This window comes from Natator depressus, chromosome 2 (genome assembly GCF_965152275.1).
Source record: "Natator depressus isolate rNatDep1 chromosome 2, rNatDep2.hap1, whole genome shotgun sequence".
NCBI classification, from domain to species: Eukaryota; Metazoa; Chordata; order Testudines; family Cheloniidae; genus Natator; species Natator depressus.
In genome coordinates this window covers 243351183-243357414 of record NC_134235.1, presented here as the reverse complement: position 1 = coordinate 243357414, position 6232 = coordinate 243351183, and the positions used below count along the sequence as shown (strand labels likewise).

At 38.4% G+C, this 6232-nt stretch overlaps 1 protein-coding gene across 3 annotated transcripts in view; it reads right to left on the bottom strand.

Moving 5' to 3' along the window:
• Positions 1–6232, bottom strand: part of PTPRN2 (protein tyrosine phosphatase receptor type N2) — a 1019026-nt gene that overhangs the window by 798304 nt on the left and 214490 nt on the right. The gene's annotated exons all lie outside the window — the stretch shown is intronic.

The following is a 6232-nucleotide window of genomic DNA, read 5'->3' as shown; positions in this document are numbered from 1 at the left end:
CAAATATAGTCTTGTATCTGGCTTGGGAAACTCAAAGGAAGTCTGAAAGTTGAAGAAGCTAGTTAAAAGAGGGCTAGCATGTAACACCATAATATAGGCTTGCAGTGTTCTGTAAGAATACAGGAACTGAAGAGTGTTGGAATGAGAATTCTAACATACTGCACCAGATGGTACAAGTGTGTCACTCCCTTGTATTCTGGCTACATTTCAATTACTGCCTGTCATTTGGAAGCACCCGTGTCACTTTTTCACCTCAAATGGGAAGCATTAGGTCCCCCCTCAAAGCTCTAATGGAGTCAAATGACACCACCAATTTTTTGTCTCTCTCCCCAAGCATTTGAAGCCTCTCATTTGGCAGCCTTCTTCCTGTAGTAGCTGGATTCAGTGCCCTCTGGTTCTTCCCAAAGCTATTTCCTTCTCTTGGCTGGTGTGGTTGTTAAAGTAATTCAGGGTACTCCTTCTGCCACTCTCTGGGGGCTGAACGTGTTGCCTCTCAAAAACTGGCTTCTGTTAGCGTGGGCACTAAATTCTGGCTCATGCAGGCAGCCTACTGTATTTTATTAAAAATCCAGAACCACCTGAGAAACCCATTTTCAGGGCTGGGGTTTCATGTGGCTTTGGATGTACTATAAAGAGGAAGGAGATGGATTTTTCTCCCCCATGATGTAGGGCTACTTATTAATTCTTACTTGATTCAGTGGTGCTAGAACAGTAATTCTTTGATTTCCAGTGAAAATGAGTGGCCTTAACAGAACTTGGAAGAAACGTTAGGATGAGTCACAGTGAATGCCAGATATCGACTGTGACAGTATCTGGTTCAGGGAACCAGTCAAGAAATCTAGAAACAAGATCAAAGTTAAAGTTAAATGAAGCTCTCCATATATAAGCCAGAGGACAAAAAGCAACTAGAATCAGGGGTTCAAAACAGAGAAAACAGAAAACAGAATATAGCTCACTTTATCAGAAGTTAGTCAACCAAACTCCTAAGCAGGGGGATAGGTAATACTGGAACCAAAGGAAGAGTGCAATAAAAAAAATCACTGACTTCCATCAACAGCTGAACTTCGCAACCACCAGAAAAAGGGTCAACTTTTCAAACCACCATATTGTATAGGTTTTTTTCTTCTCCGTTTGAGGACACTGACAACACCCAAGATAGACTAGATGGTGGTCAAAGGTCTTTTCTCTAATTCCCATGGTAATGTCTAGGTATTTTATGTTTTCAACTTTTTTAGTATGTTACCACATCACACAACTCCAACCTTTCCCCATTGTTTCTCTTAAGAGTTACCCTGTGTACATGTTCCCTGATTATATTTTAAGATAATGCAATACTCATCTGGATACAAAAAAAGAATTAGATTACTTCATGGACAATAGGTCTGTCAATGGCTATTAGCCAAGATGGACAGCAACACAACCCCATGCTCTGCGTGTCCCTAAACGTCTAATAGCCAGAAGCTGGGACTGGATGACAGGGGGATGGATCTCTCAAAATTGCCCTGTTCTGTTCATCTCCTCTGAACCATCTGGCGGTGACCACAGTCAGAGACAGAATACTGGGCTAGATGAACCACTGGTCTGACCCAGTAAGGCTGTTCTTATGTACAAGACCTGCCTAATGCACACTTTTGGCTAAAAACTTTATATGCTTTTTTCAGTCTCAGACACCAACACTGCTTTGCTAACAGGGCACAATTTTAAGATCCTGCCAGGAGCCTCTCTCGTTGTTTTTGCTGGCTAAGTAAAAGGCTGATTAGACACTGCACTGAGACTCCTCTCTCACTTGTTGCTCAGGTTGCTTTGAGAAGATGAGGCGGAGACCTCCCAGTGTGGCCAGCATAAGTGGCAGCAGTCCACAACCATTACCACTCCTTTAGTGTATTGACTTGAGGACAGAGGACTGCCCAGGACTGTGGGGATGACATAGGAAATACCAGATGTGATAAAGGCGCCTAAGGGAGAGACAAAGAAAGTACAGAAAAGAGGTGAGGTGTGTGAAAGAGGAGAAAAGGACCTTTGAAGGGGAAGAGAATTCTACCAGGGACGAATGGAGCTTTGTGGGGATTAGACGGACAGAGAGAAGATATCTTCTCAAGACAACGGGAAAGGGAAACAGGAATAAATAGATTGGTCCTTTTATCCAGATAGGTCACAAACAAAAACACATATTTTAATTCTCTGATTTTCAAAAGAAATAAGACTTTTTTAAAGAATTGAACAGAAAAATTGAGATAAGGTGTCTGAGAGGAAAATATCAGCTATGGGTACAGAGTGAGTTCCTTTACATTATCAAAGAGAAGACAGACAGAGAGAAGATACCTCCTAAAGACTATGGCTTTCCCTGTGCTTGGAATAGCAAAGGGTGGAAGATTTTTTTGAGAAAGTCACTTCTGTTATAAAAACTAGGATAATGGACTATAGTGAGGGTGTTTCATATGCTCATGTTCGTCATGTCTTTGTAAATGTTTATTAAAGCAGAATCATATTATCATAACAGGTTCCTACATATTTAACATCATCCTGACTTTTCCCTCAAGTCCTCTAGGAAAATCATGATTACTTTCCTTATAGAATGCATGTTTTAGACAAAGTTCAGTTTGTTCATGTTCCTGAAATTGGATAGAATTGCAATACGTTTCTGTCTGAAAATCTGAGGGGTGAGGACCAAAGGGCATCTGAATAGCATTTTTCCCTCCTTGCAAATTATACATTCTCTTTTCCTCTCTCTTACAAGAAAACATTCTGTCATACCAAATGTTCATACGCTATTGATGTTCCTGGCTCAATGAGTTTGTTCCCCCCCATGGAACACTAAATATATTTGTTAATTAAGGTCTTTACAGACAAGATTTTTCTGTTTGTGCTTTTGTAAATTTTTGTCTCCCCCTTGAGGTAACAGGAATGTATGATTGTATGGAAGTTAGCAATGAGGTTGTGGTTGAGTCAATATTTTTAAATGCATGGTTTTTATTTGTAGAATTTGCATTGCATATTCATGCATATTGACAAAAATAACTCAAAATATATTTAAAAATTAAATATTCTAATGGGAACTAAACCTCCCATGACTTGAATTTTTCCACATTATTTGCATACTTCTTGTAGGGCTTTTTTTTTCTTTTATTTTTTTTGCCTTTAATTCATTTTAAGCATTCCTATGCCAGCCATATGATTATAGTGAAAACTTGCATTCTATTGTTCAACATAGGAATAGCAGGACATTGTGTGGTAAATGGCCTAATTACATTAAGTGCTCTTTCACAGAACATGCCCTAGATTCTAGATCAAGTAATATTCTAGCTGACTAGAGCCCTACATTAGAGGTTTTTATAGGTTTTATTCTCCCTCTCATCTTCAGCAGAACAGTGTCTGCAAGAGAATTGGTGCATTCACTTAAGTACCAGGGAGTTAAGGGAGCAATTGAGGAAAATAATATATTATAGAGAAGCTAAGAGATTGCTTTGCATCAGTCTGCTCCATAGAGCATGGTAGGGGAGATACTGACTCAGCCTACATTTGTCAGAAATAAAGAAGAGGTACTACCTAAGATTGTGGAGTACAAGGGGTTGTGGAACAAACCGATAGACTGCAGTACAACAAGCCACCTGGTCTAGATAGTATACATCCAAGAGCTCCAAAAGACTTCAAGAATGAAGTGGCTGCCCTGGCAATATAAATATGCACTCTCTTTAAAAAACAGCTATTATGCTGGAGGACTGCAAAGTAGCAAATATTGTTTTCATCTTTTAGAAAGGTGCTTTGGGTGAACCTGAGAATTACACACCAGTGAGCCTTACCCTCTCCATCAGGAAAATTGGCTGAAATGACAGACTTAACATTTTGAGACTGTTTAGTTTAGAGAGGAGATGAGAAGAGGACCCATGGTAGAAAAATACAAAATCATGAATGGTACAGAGAAGGTAAATTGGACATTCTTATTTACCCTCTCATAATACAGGAATAAGAAGACACTCCATGAAATTGAAAGCAAACAAATTTAAACAGAAAAAAAAAACCCTCTCATACCTTATAAAAAATAACTTGCTACATACCCTGATGCAACAGTCCTCAGCTACCAAAGGGGTTTGGACATGGTGCCGTCATCTTTTTTAAAATGAAAATAAACCCAGTGCCATTTACTTTTTACATTTCTTGCTGAAACCTCAAAATATATTTAATCTTTCATTGAAGAGTTAACTCCAACTGCCACCACAGTTTGCCAGCTAATGAAAATTCAGTTAGATGAAGTGATACTGGAACAGCTAACCTTTGTATTCCTTCATAAAAAGCACCCAAAAAGGAAAGATATGTGTAGGCAGGGATCAGTCACTTGCATTCACTGAACACTGACTTTAATTAGTTCATCACTATGAAAAAAAGTACAATAGAAAATAATGGTTATTAAAAATATGCTCTATCAGAAAATTTATCCACTCCATGCAGCCAAAACACACTTACACCGTTTAAATCTCTCATCTGCCAAACAGAAGGGGAAAAAAAGATTGTAGTTTCTTATATATGTTTATTGTAGCTCATGGACTGTTAGCAGCTTCTCTCCCACTGAATAATGGCTGCAAACAAGATTTTTAAAATACACATTCTTCAGGGACATTTTCCCTAATCAATAACATTAGGGTTAATTAGGCTTTGCTCATGTTACCTAAAAATCTATATTTGTCCCTAGACTCACGAAAGGTAAAATTAAGGAGTAAAGTAACAAGGAAAATATAGATTGCAGATTACAACCTTCCATAAATTTGCTCAAAGTAAGGAAAGATCTACCCCTAAGCACTAAAGTTCCAGTAGTCAGATCTAGAGAGGGAGTTGATCCAAACCAGACCATGAATGTGACCAAACTAAGACAGAGGTAAAACAGGAGCTGATACCAATGAGCTGCGGTGAGCTCAACTTAAGAAACAGTAAATATTGCCAACTCAGAATTCACATAATGTACTCATGCTCTTCTTAATGCTACCATTTGAATGTAGCATGTAATGCACCAGGGAACTCAATCTTGTTGATTCTGCAATAAGACATATAGAAATGCCTTTTACGCATTGTCTTGTATTAGTGATTTATCTGTTTGATTTTCTGTTTTACTGCTCATAATACAAATAAAATCTAGTTTACTCTATGGTCCTCTGTCTTGAATTATTCACCATTAGAACACTAATTAATTTGAGTTCCATGGTAGAAAAAAGTAAATATTAAACTTTGAGAGGTTTATTAAGTGTTTACGTAACTTGGGTTTGAAGTAATCTTTATACCCTACATAACACACACCCTATGAAGTTCAAGGTGCTGTTTTTGACCCATAAATACCTAAATAGTTTGGGTTCTAGTTACTTGAGAGAGACATCTCTCTCATTGTGTCAAGCCACCACAGATTTGATCAGCTAAGGCACTTATAGCAATAGCCCTCTAATTTAAAATGGAAGGTGCTGGGGGCAGGACATTCCCAGTGAGGGATTCTCAACTCAGACTTACTATCCCTCTTAGTCCATCAGGATCCCCGTTTAGTAAACTTTCAGGGTACCCTGCAAGATGCATATGATTGTGCAGACTTTTCCTGAAGGGAGGAGGGAATAGAAGGTAGCTTTGGGAATCAGGGGTAATGAAAAATGTGAGTCTGTTGTGAGAAGGCCCATTTATTACCAGTCTAAACTATTGGCTTGTTTTACATTTTTGTACCACACACAGAGCACTGAATAGGTGCTTTTATAAATGTAAATAAGAAGTTACAATAGCTCAAGGCTTAAATTCATGTTCATTGTCAAACTGCCCAAAACAAAAAGATAAAATTTCTATTCAGAAAGTCTCTGAAATGGGAGAGATTTTTATTATTATAAATTAATAATGATCCAATCTCTTTACTCTGGCAGGCTCTAAGTCTGAAAGGATTTAGCTGGTCTCTCAAGCTGCCTATACAGGACAAAGCTTTACAGGAGTTGCCATTCTTCCTCCTGTAAATTTCAAGCCATCTGAGCAAGCCTAAGATTAAAACTATTGAGCAATTTATCCACCTCTGAATTCTCATCACATCATACTAGCTCAGTAATTATTTCAGAGAGGCAGATAAAAGTTTAGGCACCTTTTCCAACTCAATTACTTAGTCAAGTCCTCTATTCCAGCAGGCATTCTAAGAGGTTATCATGACAGGCTCACTTTAATCACACCTAAACCTTCAAAATGTATTCAGGACTGTCAGCTCCTGCTGCTAGCCTGTCAT